The sequence below is a fragment of the Mus pahari genome, chromosome 21 (genome assembly GCF_900095145.1).
Source record: "Mus pahari chromosome 21, PAHARI_EIJ_v1.1, whole genome shotgun sequence".
Taxonomy (NCBI): Eukaryota; Metazoa; Chordata; class Mammalia; order Rodentia; family Muridae; genus Mus; species Mus pahari.
The window spans coordinates 38,601,638-38,618,410 of record NC_034610.1 but is presented as its reverse complement, the minus strand read 5'-3'; the positions used below and the strand labels follow the sequence as shown (position 1 = coordinate 38,618,410).

Below are 16,773 nucleotides of genomic sequence, written 5' to 3'. Positions count from 1 at the left end.
TACTCTGTTATGAACACAGCTCTATCGGGCCCAATGAAGTGAATATCAAACACCACCTTTTTAATCCCCAATTCTCTCTCTAATATTCTATTTTCTTCCAGTTCCTGATATTCATGGAGACTTCATCCAGGAGCAACCAAATGCCCCAATGGTTTCTATTAATCAATCCATAAATAACAGCATTCGTTGTATGGCCACAGATCATGAAGCCTTTACATTAAGGAGGAATTACTCAAGTTTCTTGGGTTTTCGCAACAAGCACACGGATCTCATCTGCCTCCTATCCCACAACCCCACGAGGCAGATTGTGAGGGAATCTTCATTTCTTATTTAACAGTCTTTTCCTCTGGGGGCATGGTGGAACACACTTTTAATCCCAGTACTTGAAAGGGAGAGGCAGGCAGACCTCTGTGAGTTCAAGGCCAGCTTGTCCTAAGGAGCAAGTTGCAAGACAGCCATGGCTATATAGATAGAGACCCTCTCACAAAACAAGCAAGTCACACAATAGCAACCACATCCTGTTAGCCATTGCATCTAATACATGTGGTGCTCTCAGGGGCTACAGTATATTCTCAAGTTTATCATTCATTTGTGAGTCACCACGGGGCACAACCCATTCATCAAGGAAGTGTGCCATCCCATACCATGTAGGAAATACGACTACCTAAGGCTTCCTTCCAAGGATGTCCTGCTTTCAGACAGTTCTGCCTAGGTCAAGAGTCATATTCATAACAGGCAGCATGCAGTAGCACTATAGGATAGTATAAGTATGGTCTCCACACCATAACAAACCATATAAGAAAAGGGTCATTTCACTGTTCTGTAGCTGTGGCAACTCTTGTAAAGGAAAGCATTTATTTCAGGGTTTGCTTACAGCTTCAGAAACTTCGTCCGTTATTGTCATGGCAGGGAACACTGCAGCAGAGACAGGACAGCAGACAAATAGACGTGATGAAGGAAAATTAGCAAAGAATTACATCTTGATCCAGTGGAAAGAGAGAAAAAGGCAAAACACTGGTCCTGCAGTTGGCTTTTGAAAGCCTCAAGCACCTACCCCTCCCCCACCCCAGCCCTGTGACCCACTTCCTCCAACAAAGCCACACCCTTCAGCCCATCTAATCCTCTCAAAGAGTTCCACTCTCTGGTACCTAAGCATTCAAATATATTAATACATTTATGAATAACCCCATTGGGTCATTCCTACTCAAACCACCGCAGAAAGGGAGCCATATTTGGATTGTCCCCACAGATTGTCCCACAGATGAGTCCCATGTGTATCCCTTACTGTGGGCCACGTGTAACTTTTGTTCTCCCTGACCCCACTTAGGGAACAATTATGTTTGGTGACTTTCCCTAGTGAGAAAGAGACAAACAAGTATTCACTTCAGACAGGGTAGAAAGCATTGGCCAAATAAGTGAGTCCATCCAAGTATAGCATGGTGAGTCACTACATTTAATAGCATTATGTGCAGGAGCGTGGGAGCTCAAAGGCAGAATCATTGAAAAGGTTGGTACAGCATGGGCAGCCATGCATGAAAGTTGTAGCATTGGTGTTCTCTGCACAATTTATAGGCAACTCCTCTAAAGAATCTGCTGTTGCAAGTAATTGTTCACTGGTTTTGTGACCTCAGAGCAGGGCTTTGTGGATATGGTAATGGTCTAAGCTTCCTGAGCCTTCCAAGTTTCATTAGCTTCCCCAAATATTCAGGTTCCCTCCTTTCTTCAGCAGTGAATGCCTCAATTTGGAGGAAACCGCTATGCAACATCCCCAAGTGACATGTATTATCTAAATGAAAAACCTTATTCCTAACCATCAAAATATGACCCAGTTTGCCAACTTTTTGGATGAACTAGGTGGACGCAATGAAGAATGAATAGAAGTTAGACATTCTAGTGTTCTCGTGCATGTAGGAAAGAAAGTTAAAAGGAGAATAGTAAAATATTTCCATGTTCTCATGGTTTGGGGATGGAAGGAACATGCAGAAAATAGAATGTATTACAAGTTAACTTGACAGGAGACAGCGATGTAAGTGGAGAAAGAAGTCTTGTGAAAGGAGGGGACAAATAGGACACATGACACAAAAATGGGAATTAAAGAAGTGGTGTGAGGGTCAACGTGGGGACATGGGGATAGGGAAGGAGAGGCAACAAAAATGTATTTGTTTGACAATGCCATTATGAAGCCTCATAACATGTGTGCTAACTCTGCAGTCTGAGTCTAAATAAATAGAAGAACACTGAGGCCCAGGCAGAGTTTGGGAGGCACTTGTGTGACTTGCTTCTGACTGATTGTGTAAACAAAGAAACCCAAGTCAACCGCTGAAGTGCAAAAAAATGCCAAGAGAAGTTCCAAACCAGCTCTTGATATCACAGAATGAGTAATAGTTTGATCAACCTTCAGAAATAGTAAAAGATAGAAAAGGGAACTCAAGAACACTTAAAAAATGGAAGGCATAAATCAAGAATAGCCACCCTCTCACTAGAAGTCAGTAGACTGCATTCCACCCTTTAATTAAAGAGGGCACACCAACTATTATTTTTTATTAGAAATTTAAAGAGTTAAGACAAAAGAACATGCAAAAAAAAAATTTTAGCACCTATTTAACTTTCAAACAATTCCCAGTATGCCTTGCAATACTTCAGGAACGTCTCCTAATGAAGTTCCTTGACTTAAAGCACTTTATTTTGAGTATGAATGTCTGCATCCTGGAAATGTAAGAAAATTGTATATTATTTATACTGTTTCGGAGTAACATGGAAACTCACATGTTGGACAATTTCAAATGTGAGCACTGTCACACGCCAAAGTATTTTAAAGCGGGAAGGTAATGATACTAGGGAATGCCTACAGTGCGGATTGTAAAGAGTTCACATTTACACCAAACACATTGCTTTTTAAAGTGACAAGAAAATAACACAGAACTTACCAGCATTCCCAACACCATAGTACAGGCGTGAATCCAATCATAGAAAACTGTCTAAACAGGGAAAAAAAAAACATTCAGAAAAATAACCATTTGAAAAAGTATGCCCCCAAAAGCCAGAGGTGCTTTGTATCCATCAGGCTAGTAAAATTTAACAATGAGCAGTAACTTCTAGACACTTGGCTGGATGGAGGCAAAGGTTATTTTCAGTTATTTTCAGTGCAAGTGTGGAGCCTACCACTTCTCGGAAGGCAATCTGGCAAGATACACTGGGCTTAAAAACAGGGCCTAATCTCACCCAGTTTGCTTCTAAAACAGTCATCCCAGCAAGGTAGACGCGCTGCAGAGTTGAGTATAAGGTGAAAATCGCTTGCCATAAATATACTGTATGGGCAGGAATCAGAGGTTAGCTAACTACTGATGACCGCAGCTAAGAGTGCCTGAAAGAATTATATAAAACTTACACCGGAACCTACATCGGTTCTAACTGAGGGTTTCTGAGGAACTATGTAATGTTTCTCATGACTGTACTCTGGAATTAACACCAGCGGTATACAAAGTACCAGTCCCTCCACATCCTCTTTAAAACTGTACAGAGCATTACTAATAACACTCGTTCTGATTGGCTTGTCTCATCATGACGCATATTCCGCCAATGATTACTGATGTTGATCATTTTTTTTTTTTCATGTGCGTCTTCCTTTTAAAATTCAAGCCCAGAGCCTGGCACATACTAAACATACCAGCAGCTTGAATGGACTTCAATAGGTTGTTTGTTTCCTTAAGACTGAGCCACTGGGGTAATTTATATGTTTTTAGATAGTAGTTATAATCAGGAGTAGCATCTGCAGGTATTTTTTTTCCAAGCCATATCTTTCCTTTTTACTCCATTGATTGTTTCCTTGGCCATGTAGAAGACTTTAAATATGATACGGTCCTCATTTCTCTATTTTTAACCTCTATTATCCATGCTGCTTTGGGAATCCTACATTAGAGAGAGAGAGAGAGAGAGAGAGAGAGAGAGAGAGAGAGAGAGAGAGAGAGAGAGAGAGGAAGAGAGCCGGGCAGGGAAGGAGACAGTTCACACTTCACACCAGGGTCATGAAGGCTCCTTCAGGTTTTCTTCTAGTACCTTTGGAGTTTGAAGTCTTTTTTTTTTTTTTTTTTTTGTCAAGCTAGAATCTTTTATTTAAGAAATATTTTTCTTTTTAAAATTTATTTATTATTATTTTCTTTATTTACATTTCAAATGCTATCCTGAAAGTTCCCTATACCCCACCCCCACCCCTGCTCCCCTACCCACCCACTCGCACTACTTGGCCCTGGCCTTCCCCTGTGCTGGGTCATATAAAGTTTGCAAGACCAAGGGGCCTCTCTTCCCAATGATGGCCGATTAGGCCATCTTCTGCTACATATAAAGTCTTATATTTACCTCTGTGATCAGTTTGAGTTGATTTTTGCCTTGTAAGATAAGGATCCACATGAATACCTCTGAGTACCACACAGAGTTTTTCCCAACTCCATGTTTGTCTCCTTCCTCCCCTGGAGTGTTTGACTATCAATGTGTCAGTTTGTTTCTAGGCTCTTTCTTTTTTCCATTGGTCCATGTGCCCATTGTTTATGCTCATAACATAGTGCATCTACAAACTTGTAGTGTATTTTAACGTAGGATGCTATGATGCCTTCAGCCTTGCTCCCATTTCTCAAGACACCTCTGGTTACTTGGCAGGGTTTTGTTGTTGTTTGCTTGTTCTGGGATTTTCTTCTGTTTTTTGATTTATTTATGAATTCATTTCCTCCCTACCTGGGACCCCCCCTGGACTATCCATTGGTAATAATAGCCTGTAAAGTCTAACATAGAGGCAAACTGTGCCTGGAAATTTAACTTTTGGTTGAAATCATGTATCAGCAACAGTTCTACAAAATCCCAGTGAAGCAAGTACCTTTGGCAGTTCCTTCTGCTGTGTGTTATAAACAGACAAGTACCTGAAGGACAGAATGAACGGAGTTGCAACTCTAGCCCTGGCAGCAGGGTTTCAGTTCACAGAGCCACTTAGAAAGGAGAAATGAAGATGCTTATTTCACACTGCATGCTACTTCTGCTCTTTTACATGCACACAAGTAAGCAGCTTAAGGATATTTGTAGCACCGTTTACAGTGTTCAAAATGGGGGGAAACTGAAACAAATGCATAAGAGTTTTTATTTTTCATTCAATATAATTCATGTGGCCATTACACCTCTATCCACACAAGCCACGAGTAAATCTTCAAAATATAAAACTAAAGGACAGTTCAGCTTGCAAAGTACATTTAGCACACCACCCCTTACTTAGCACTTTTAAATTAAAAGTAAAAAAAAAAAACAATAACAGACATGTATTTATTCATATGAGCATGTATATGGAGACCTATAAGTGCCCTAACTGTAATCCAGCTTCTGGGCATGTAGCTAAAGACAATAGAATCCTTACATCAAGGAGCTATCTGCATTCTCATGGACACAGAAGCACTGCGCACAATCACCAAACTATAGAATCACTTAGATGCCAATGACAAGAGAACGGTCTGCATACAGAACCATGTATGTATGAGTGATGACGCATATATGTTTCCATGAATACACACACTATACTGTTATGTAACCTAATACAATGCAATACTGTTATATTAAACGAAGAGAAATTTTGTCACTGGAATAATATGGAAAACCCTGGAGGAGACACTATGGTAAGTCAAACGGGACAATCATGGAAAGGCTGGAATGCACGATCACCAACACAGAACCTAAAAAGCTCAAGCTCATAGAAAAATAGAGTTAGAAAGTGTGCCACCAATCAGGAGCTAGGAAGAAATGAGATGCCAGTCAAAGGGCACAAAGGTTAGTCAAAGAGTTCTCCACCTTGAATGTGTAACAATAATAATTACAATTAATGACAATATACTACTCATTGTAAGTTTGATTTGCTAAGTACAGTTTTTTCTTACCATACACAGGTAAATTCATGAGTTGATGGATGTATTAGTAATTTCACTAAAGAAGTTACTTTGCAATGAATACACACATCAAAATGTCACATTATATACACTAAATATATGTAATTTCGATTTGACACTTCACACAGCTGGAAACCTGTATGAAACATGCAGACATTCTACTTAGAGACTGTCATGTCAGGGAATGATCAAAAAGAGGGAAATACTAATTTAGAAATCTGAAGCGAATATAAGCAAAATGTTAATGCTGAACGCCAGCGTGTACACTCAGTCATTTCCTATCCTTTGATTCCTTACGAAACAAACTGAGAATGTATTTATTGTGAATGAAGTAACATGCATGATGAATGCTGGATTTCCAGCCCTGGTTTAAAGTAAGGGAGAAAATGTAGCAGCACAGCAGAGTGTGAAATGTCCTGATTGCTTTTCTTTAATTAGTTCAATTATAGTAGACACTATTTACTTTCAAATAACCATGGAATAATTATTGATCAAAACATTTACCCCTACCTTCTCTCCAACTTCACCCTCTCCAGCAACTTATCATTTCTTATCTTTAAAAGGCTGTCCTTTTCTGTCTTCCAAGGAAACAATGACAGTATGTGACATACTGGTTCTGGGGTGACAGGAATGTTAGTTTTAGATCTATATGCAACAGAAAGTACTAGAGAGGATGGGGGGAGTGTTTCACAGGGTACGTGGAAGGTCCAACGGGGAAGAAGCCCACAGGTTATTGGACAGGGCTGACCCCTGTGAAGAAGGCCTGTGTAGACAGAGGCTCCTGGTGAGGCATGTAGTCCTCTGAGTCCTTGGGACAGAGTTACCCTTCATGAAGCTCAGTCACTCTGACTGTGGACCCTTCATGGTCTTCAGGCATTGAAAGTAAGTCTTTGAGGGAACCATGGGGTAGATGCATGGGGTGGGGGAGGTGCAAAAACCAGAGTGCCTCCCAGCAGTGAGATCTGTGAGCTCCATTTCCATGTCTGCCAATAGGGGAAGAATTTATAAATGTTCCTTTAGTGTTTCTGTCTTTGCCTTGGTAACAAATGGAAATGTTCTAGAGCTCTTTGGAAACGAGACTCTGCTCATGTTTACCCTTGTGCCTCCCAGACCTTTCCTTGTCTTGGCACACATAAGAAATGACAATATATCAACAGCATGCTGCAGTATTTAGGAGGGACTGTTACAGGAAAAGTCTGAGGGGCCAAGCTACGCAGAGCAGTTGTGAACCTGGGCTCGAGGCTCTTAACCCATTTCCAGTACTTGGTAAAGTCAGGATCAAATGCATTTGTTACTTTATTAGTACTTTATTGGTCTGTCTATATAGTGATTTTCCTATCTTTCTGAGCACTAGAATCACATGAAGAACTTCTAAATGATTGCTTTGGCTTCTGGTCAGACAATTCAAAGTATCCATTGTGGACTTTTGATGTTGGTATTGAGTTTTATATTAGTCAGGGTTCTCTAGAGTAACAGTACTTGGGATCTCTCTGTATTCATACAGGATCTGTTAGCATGACTGACAGGCTGTGGTCCAGCTAATCCAACAATGGCTGCCTATGAATGGAAGGTCTGAGAATACAAAAATTGTTCAGTCAGGTCTGTATGTCTCAGCTGGTCTTCAGTGCATATTAGAATCCTAATGAGGTAGACTTTAGTATCAATGAAGGTATGGGCTTGCTAGTGAGGGTGAGAGCAAGCAGACTAAGAGAGAAAGAAAAAGCTTTCTTCTTCTTTGTCTTTTATATAGACTGACAGTAGAAGGTGCGGCCCAGATGAAAATTGGACCTTCCTGCATCAAAAGATCCGGATTAAGGGTTTATCTTCCCACCTCAAAGATCTGGATTAAAAGTAGGTCTTCCCCAAAGTATGGATGCTTCCGTGCTTCTTAGAAGGGGGAACAAAATATTCACAGGAGGAAATATGGAGACATAGTGTGGAGCAGAGACTGAAGGAAAGGCCATCCAGAGACTGCCCCACCTGGGGAATCCATCCATATACAGTCACCAAACCTGTGAACCTATTGTGGATGCCGAGAAGTGCTTGCTGACAGGAGCCTGATACGCCTGCCTTCTGAAAGGCTCTGCCAGAGCCTGAGCCTGACAAATACAGAGGTGGATGCTCACAGACAACCACTGGACTGAGCGAAGGGTTCCCAATGGAGAAGTTGGAGAAGAGACTGAAGGAGCTGATGGGGTTTGTACCCATAGGGGGAGCAACAGTGTCAACTGGCCAGACTCCCTGGAGCTCCCGGGGACTGGACCACCAACCAAACAGTACACATGGAGGGACCCATGGCTCCGGCCGCATACGTGGCAGAGGATGGCCTTGTTGGACATCAGTGGGAGGAACGGCCTTTGGGCCTGAGGGTGTTTGATGCCCCAGTGTAGGGGAATGCCAGAGCTGGAAATCGGGACTAGGAGAACCACCCTCATAGAGGCAGGGGGAGGGGAGACCTGGAAAAGGGATAACATTTGAAATGTAAGTAGAGAAAACATCCAATAAGAGGCTGGAAAAAGAGCCGGGCGTGGTGGCGCACGCCTTTAATCCCAGCACTCAGGAGGCAGAGGCAGGTGGATTTCTGAGTTCCAGGCCAGCCTGGTCTACAAAGTGAGCTCCAGGACAGCCAGGGCTATACAGAGAAACCCTGTCTCAAACAAAACAAAACAAAACAAAACAAAACAAAACAAAACAAAACAAAACAAAACAAAGAAAAATAAAAAGAAAAGAAAAGAAAATATCTTTCACCAATATGTCAAGTCATTTGAGATTTATTTAATTCCAGGTAGAGTCAAACTGACAACCAAGAGTAGCCAACACAAATTTTATGTACAAAGGGCATGGCTCGTATCCTGGTGATCATGTAGATTAGATATGTCTTTAAAACTCAAGACTTTCACTATAGTTAGAGGTACCCGTGCCAAGGATGCAGTGATATTGATGGATATGAGGACAGTCATAGACTTAACTCTCCTTTCCTCTTACTTTGCCTGGTTTTTCTGGGAGGTAAGTGGTACAGACAGGCTTGGTTCCCCTGCAGCTGACTTCCACCTAGTATTTTAGGAATAAGCTTATGTGGAATGATAGACCAAGAGTACTTAGCACAGTACTGAGGACATGTTGTAGCATTGTAAGTTTACAGTATACCATAGAAATGATTAAACCGTACACACTGCCTTTGTAAACCACCTGATTTTATGGCTTACCTTTTCTATCAAGTAACTTCTAAATTCCTCCATTCACTCTGTTTGTGCCTTTATTAAATATTTTATTACTATATTTACTTTTTATTAATGAATTCTGTTCTTTGATAATTCCATACACACTTACGTAATGCCCTCTGGTTACTCTCACCCACCCCTTCCCCTCCAACTCCTCCCAGATCTTCCCACCTCCCTACCCACCCAACTTTGTTATCCCTCCCTCCAAAAAAATGGTTAAAACAAACAAAATCCAAATAAAGGGGGGAAAAAACAATTTTAGAAAAGTTCACAATAAAGCCTGCAGAATGTTTTGTGTTGGCCAACTACGCCTGGACATGTGGGATTGCATTCCATGGACATCTGGAATGTAATTGATTTGCCTGCTAACTCCACTGAAAAACACTGATTTTTTTACCTGACAGTAAGTCATGTATTTAATTATTTTCTCCATTCAACAGTTCACAAAACACTCAGTTCCATAGCACCCTATCTAGTGGAATTACCATCAGTAGTGTTTTAACATGACTAGAACCTGTGAATATGTACATGTTATGAAGTGTCTCCATGCACTGCAGTTATCTTTGTGTAGCAAAGGATGCCACATCCCTTTGACACAATTCTATTCCTTGAGGGTTCATTGCCACCTTTTGGATCACAAGTTCCAAGCTCAAGCTCATCTTGTACATTACTGCTCACTTCAGACCTTTCAATCACTCTAAGATACATTCTTTTTCCTGAGTAGTATTATCTAAGGCTCAGAATCTGAACTGTGAGGTGTTATTTTACTACTGATTATTTCTAGGCATTTTTAGTGAATAAAGACAAAATATAAATTAATTCCCACATGTCCAGTGCAAATTCAGAACTGTGTTTTTAACAAATACTCAACTACCTTACGGTTACAGGGTTTTTTGCTTTTCTCCATCACCAAGAATTCTTCTTTTCCAAGACATTGAAGAGGCTAAAATGTAAACATCATAAAATTATTCTTTTAGTTTAGTCCCTTGTCTCACAGAACACAATTATGTGTAATTACTGTAAACAAACCAAGACACTTAATAGGCTCCTTTTGTCTCTCTGTGCCTACTACAACTATATTAACGACTGCATTTTAATTATTTCACTAAATTTAAGTTGTTATTGTTTTTCCACCAATTGGTACATTTTTTAAAATTATGTTTAATATAAAATTTTCGTTTATTTAAGTTTTGTTTCATAATTAGGTTGAATACCTACATAGTTCTAAAAGAAAACCACAAATAAATGATATGATCAAGGAAATCTATCTGCAGCCTGTGCCACTTATACTCCATGTTTTCCAGCCCATTTATTTATGATGACTCAACGTAACCAGTTAAGATTTATTCTTCCATTCTTGTCTTTAAAATATTGGGTATGCCTTCATGGTTATATATTTGCCTTTCAATAAGTAGCAGCACTCTATCACACATTAATATACTTTGGGTTTTGTACATAAGTTTTTGTAGATAATGCCACAGTCCATAAATATCACTCATCCCATCCTTCATTTATGTAATAATTGCATTGTGTTCTTCGCATAGTCACTTTTGATGCAACCCTAAGATATTTCTAGTTTTCATCTGGAAGAATAACTCTGAAATATAAAAGCTTTGAACATGTGTTTTTCTTCTATCTTTGGCAGTGTAATATCATAATGTTGAGTTATAAAATTGTCTATTTAAAGGGCATATTACGTAAAATGTTTTGTGAGGCATAAAGGTTTTGAGAAGTCCCCTTATAAAACAATTGTTTCATTCCCAGAGAAGAATGGAAGAGAGCAGGCAGCCTTTCCAGCCACCAGGTTACTAGTGTGATTTCCCAGTCTATCTCTGAAAAGATGTCTTATTTCCCTTTTTATGTAAGGAAGAAAAATATCCATGTCTTCTTATAGGACCTGTCAATTTTCCCTGCCCAATGTTCTACTGAATCTTTCTTCCTTGCTTTTCTGTAAGTTCAATGTATTTTTAAACTTTCTTTGTTGCACAAATGGAGCAAGCATAGGTTGAAAACATATGGTAAAATAAGACCCCAAATATTCTTTGGCTAATGGGGGTGAATGGTGGTGAATTGGTAAAGAACATCTTTACTAATGTGGCTGTCAGTCTCTATCCAACCGTCTCTTCAACCATCAATGAAATAAGAGCTACTCACCAAGTTCTTAGCATGTACAATTTTCTGAAACTCTTGTAGGGGGCAGAGTTGCAAGGGTCATTGATGCTTTTTTATTCAAGAGATCCAAGATTCAAAGTTTTTGTTCATAATCATCTGGTTTTCAGTATTCTTGAAAATTTAACATTTTATCTGCAAAACACATATAGCTGCTGGTCGAAAAGTACACCTTTAAGTTGTTGTTTACAAACATTTTCCAAATCATGATACAGATAGACTATTATAACTTGTGTATAACATACACTAAGTGTGAGCGGTTTGGGTGTATTAATGTAATTTTGCTGATGTTATCTTCATACTAACACAAAAACATTACAAAATGAATCTAGTTGTGCTCATTTCCAAAATTTAAAATTCCAAATTGATGAATGAGAAACTTAAGCTTCCTTTTGTGAATATTACTTTTTAAGGTCAGTTTGAAATAACAACACAGCATTCCAAATCTTCAATAAGTTTAGTGAAGTGACACAAATATTCAGACCTTTTATAATTATCCAGAATTTCTCTTCAAGTTAGGCAAACTGAGGCTTTCACCTCTTCCACTGGCAGATATAAGATGGGACTTCTGGAAGTACCATTACAGAGACATTATTGGTAAACTGAAGCATATCAATCCACCAGGCTTCCTTGTGCAATGAACCTTGACCTGTGGGCATGAGACCCACCAGATCTCTTCTCAGAGCGTTGGCTTCTCTGAGTGCTGTTGCTGAAGATGTTGTATAGAGGGCAGGTTGCCACTTTGGCCTTGCCAGCCACATCACCAAGGATGTCTGAATGCTAGAAACAAGTGCTGATCATAACTCATCAGTTACCCTTTCAGGGATAGCAAACGACACCTTCAAACCCCGTGTCACTAGCTGCAACTTGAGAACCTTGGTCAGAACACCTCATCAAGATCTCAGGCAATGCTGGTAGCCAAAGGGCATGTAGCTAACCCACACCATTTGATAAGAGCTCTTACCATGTCCTGTGGGAAAAAAAAAAAAAACACAGAAGACAGATACAGTGCCCATGTCTACCACTCCAGCTACTCAGAAGTCAGAAGTGGGAGATCAGCTTAAACAACATGGTGAGATGCCACTTCAACGTAGCAACTGGGCAGGACAATAAAATTAAGCTAAACATACGCAGACAGACACCTGAAAGGAAATCTAGTGTTACATATTTCCTTGCCACTATATGGGTAGCAGGGAATAAACAAGAGTCAAACGCGCTGTTTTTGTATGAAATGTTTATGCAACCCTACTGCAGATTGTATCGCAGTTATTTGAATGGAAAAGAGAAGTAGCAGGCAGAAAGAAAATTATGCAAGTAAGTGCTGTATTTCCCATATTCCTGTGTACTTTGGCAATAGATATTCATAAATGACCACCCTTTCAGGGCAGGCACATGAAGACTGCAAAACACACTATGATTTTGCACAGCATTCAGTTCATTACAACAGCGTGGTGATGCTGCTAAGTCAATCAGGCATCTGCAGCAGGGTAGACTCCTATGGTAAAGTACCTTCAAAGTAGCTTTTCCTTAATTTTTCACTTAAAACTTTAAGGAGTATACTGAACATGCTCAGAAGCACTCCTGTCTGTGTATCACCTTGCATGACTTTAATCTCAGCATACACTGGAATAGAACAACTTTGATATGGATGTATATGCTCTCTGAGTAGAATCTCCATACCCCCCCAGAGGAGGTCATTATTTTGGCAAGGACTCTGTGTTCTTCTTGTTGATTAGATGATAAATCATTCACAGCTCTTCTGTGTTTGCTTTGTTGTTAATTTAGGTCTGCATTCACCAAGTTGTGAACCTATTGCGTTCGGTCACACAAAACCAATAAGGAACTACAAGCAGCTTGAGATTACCACACGTAACTTTATCTCTTTCACAAGAAAGGTTTAAGATTGTCCAGGATGCATGTCTGCAGAGGAACTACATAGAGTCACCCATTAGATGTGTAGAGAAACTACATTTCTCACAGACATCCAAGCCGTAGGTATTTGCAAACAGCATGAATTTTAACTTCTTCTGGTATTAAGCAGTTCTAAATAAAAATAATGTGAAACCACACCCCCTTCTCTCGGATGGTCTAGGTGGTCTAGGTGGATTATGAGAGAGGTGTGCGAGAGAAAAAGTAATGAGGACAGTGAGCAGTAACAGAGAGGGAAAAGACTGAATCATGTTCAAAGTGGAATAAGGAGAAACGCGAGGTTAGAGAAACAGACCTGCAAGATTATAAATGATTATTTGACTCCATAAAAGTGTATGAAGTGTCCATTACACAATGAGCCAGGATGCAGAACTGTGGGAACTAAAAGGGGTGTAGGGGAAGGAGGGGGAAGGGAGGATAGCCTGCACCCAGCCAGAGTTCCTCCTATGCTCTGGGCAGGCAGATGCAGGAAGACTGCCAGAAGCTTTCCACTCAGCCCCAGGTGGTCATCTAAGCCACTGACCCCTCTAGACAGGGGTGGACAAGTGGCAGCCCCTGAACGGGCCCCCGGGGCAACACCCTATAATCCTAGGGTTATGGGAGAAAGGGCTGAGGGGAGAGGTTCCCATGCAGGCAAGAGTAAGTGCAGTGGGCCTTGAGTCCAGGAGATAGTCTGTGGTTTTAGAGCTTTATTGTAGAAAGGCAGGGGGAAAGGAGAGAAGGTAGAAAGAGAGAGAGAGACTGGCCATGGCCAAGAGGAGACAAAGGGGAAAGGGAGAGAGATGAGAAAGGCTAGAGAATAAGAGGGAGAGAGAGGAAGAGAGAGGAGAGAGAAGAGAAGAGAGGAGAGGAGAGGAGAGGAGAGGAGAGGAGAGGAGAGGAGAGTAAGGGGAGTAAGAGGAGTAAGAGCAAGAGAGTAAGAGAGCAAGAGAGCAAGAGAGTGAGGATGGGCCAAGCAACCCTTTTATGGTATGCTGTTATCTTTGGTGTTGTTAGGTAACTGAGGAGGAGTCTAGCCTGAAGATCAGAAGCTTGGGACATTGCCTATGTGACTACTAACCATGCTTGTCTTGTTGGGGCTGAGGGGGCGGTAACTTCGACAGGAGCCAGGATTTCAGGAGACATGAGGGAACTCCTTCCATCCCATGTAGGTGAATTATCACCACCGGGTCCCGGGGTTCAGACCTCAGCTCGACTGGAGACCAGACTGTCTTTGCATAGCCCAATGCCCCACACAGAACTAAGCAAAACTAGGGAAAAATCTTTCCCATTCGTGGTCCATGTTCTATAGCTTGTGGCTTGTGACTCCTTTGGCAAAATTCTGTCTCCAAAAATATTTACATTATGATGCGGTTATATGTACATTACAGTTATGAACTACCAACAAAATAATTTTAGAGTTGGGGGTCACCATATCATAAGGAACTATATTAAAGGGCTGTAATATTAGGAAGGTTAAGAACCAATATTCTAGAAGATTCTATGAACTTGTCAAACTTAGAGAGTAGCTATCTCATGACATTGTCAGAAAAAGTCCTCACGTAATTTCTTGAGCGAAATGAAACACATCCTATATTTTTAAATTTTATTTTACTGAACAATACTTATATTTATTAATGTAGATTAATATAAATATGCAATCAACTTAAGCATTCACTGTGGGTGAACAAACATCGTATATACATACACATACACATACCACACACACACACACACACACACACACACACACACACACACACATATATGGTTGTAGATGTACATTATAGAAGAATTAAAACAAGCTAATTAGAATGTCAGTCATCTTTCCTTTTCATGAGGAGAACATATAAAGTCCACTCTCAGCATATTTCAACTATATAATATATTATTATTGATGGCAATCCCATGTTGTATAATCAAGCACATTCACCTGTGTAACTGACCTTTGTTTCCTTCAGCCTGTGTCTCTGCCTTCCCTGCCACCACCTCTCTGGCTCTCGTAAATACTATGTTGCTCTCTGCTTCTGTAAGTTGTTGTGTTGTCTTGTTTCTTTGTTGTTGTTGTTGTTGTTGTTGTGTTGTTGTCATCATCTGTTTTCTCATTTGTTTGTTTTGACCACACACATGTAAGAGAGATCATGAAGCATTTAGATTTTTGTGCCTGGCTTCTTTCACTTCGCATGTCATTCAGGTCAGTCCTGCTGTCAGAAGTGATATGATTTCTGAAGACTGAATGTATTCCACTGTGTATATGGGAACACATCTATTCACCCACAGTGAATGCTTAGGTTCATTGCATGTTTTGTGAATAATCTTGTAAGCATAGGTGAACATTTTTTATCTTCATTTATTTTATACTGAATTTATTTCCGTGCCATGAGTTTTTGTTTCTTCGGTTTCTTCAGGGATATCTTTTTCTTCTGTGCAACCTCCTCTTCTGGCTTTGGAACAATCTGTTCCTTGTCAGTGAGGATCATCTCAATGTGGCAGGGGGTGCTCATGTATGGGTTAATCCGGCCATGAGCTCTGTAGGTTCGTTGGTGCATCTTAGAGGCCTTGTTCACTTGGATGTTTTCAATGACTAGAGAAACTACATCTGAACCCTTAAGTTCAGCATTACTCTCTGCATTTTTAAGCACGTGCAGCAAAAATTCAGCACTCTTTTTTGGCCACCATCCCTGTGTCCAGTCCCCCTGTTTGGCCTGGGTGTACCTACCAACTCCACCATTATACCAATGGAATGGCACATATTGCTTCTTTAAAGTGGCATCCTTCAGATACTTGGTGGTTTTGCGGATATGCATACCCTTGATGGCCTGGGCAGTTTTCTAGATGTTCTTAAAGTGAACATGAAGGTTAGAACCTCTTGATTTGCATGATTTTGTGGGGTTTTCTGGGTCAAGAGAGTAGCGAACCATCGTCACAGGTCATCTCTGGCTGCTTACAGGAAGAGTCACCTCTGGACATCTTTCAATTTACCAATGGCTTTTTCTGGTACTGAGAATTGAACTCAGGGTCCCATGCCTGCTAGGTGTAAGATTTACTACTGAGCTACACACCTTGCCTTCCACGTAAAGACTCCATTCATTTGACTGTGTCCCCAGAAGTGGTATTACTACATCAGAGAGCAGTAGTTTGTAGTGTTTTGAGAAACCTCCATCGTGGTCAGACCACGTCACATTTCTGACAATGGTATACAACTGTTCCCTCATCTCCTCATCCTCTGAACTTTTGCCAGCTTCTTGTTTGATGAGGAAAATCATTCTAACAAGCGTGAGTCCTCTGTTGTTTTAATTTGCATTTCCATGATGATGCCTGAGAAGTGTATTGAAGTTGATGATGAAAACTTATAAAGCAAAGTTTAGTTCTTCATTACTATTTTCCTCTTTAATTTTCAAGAGGCATTTTGTGAATTCTATGCTTTCAGGGTGACCATTTTAAGATTGCTCCCAATCCTTATATGTGAAATTCTTTCTTAAATTATAAAATGACACACAAATGGGCAGGAAACATTTTTATCCCCCACTTACACTTGAGCAACCTCCCCGTGGCTC

At 40.5% G+C, this 16,773-nt stretch overlaps 1 pseudogene across 1 annotated transcript; it reads right to left on the bottom strand.

The window, feature by feature from the left end:
* Window positions 1-15,560: 15,560 nt before the first annotated feature.
* Window positions 15,561-16,149, bottom strand: LOC110338282 (annotated as a pseudogene). The gene has a single exon (XR_002381293.2). The product of XR_002381293.2 is annotated as a 60S ribosomal protein L17 pseudogene (transcript).
* Window positions 16,150-16,773: the final 624 nt, after the last annotated feature.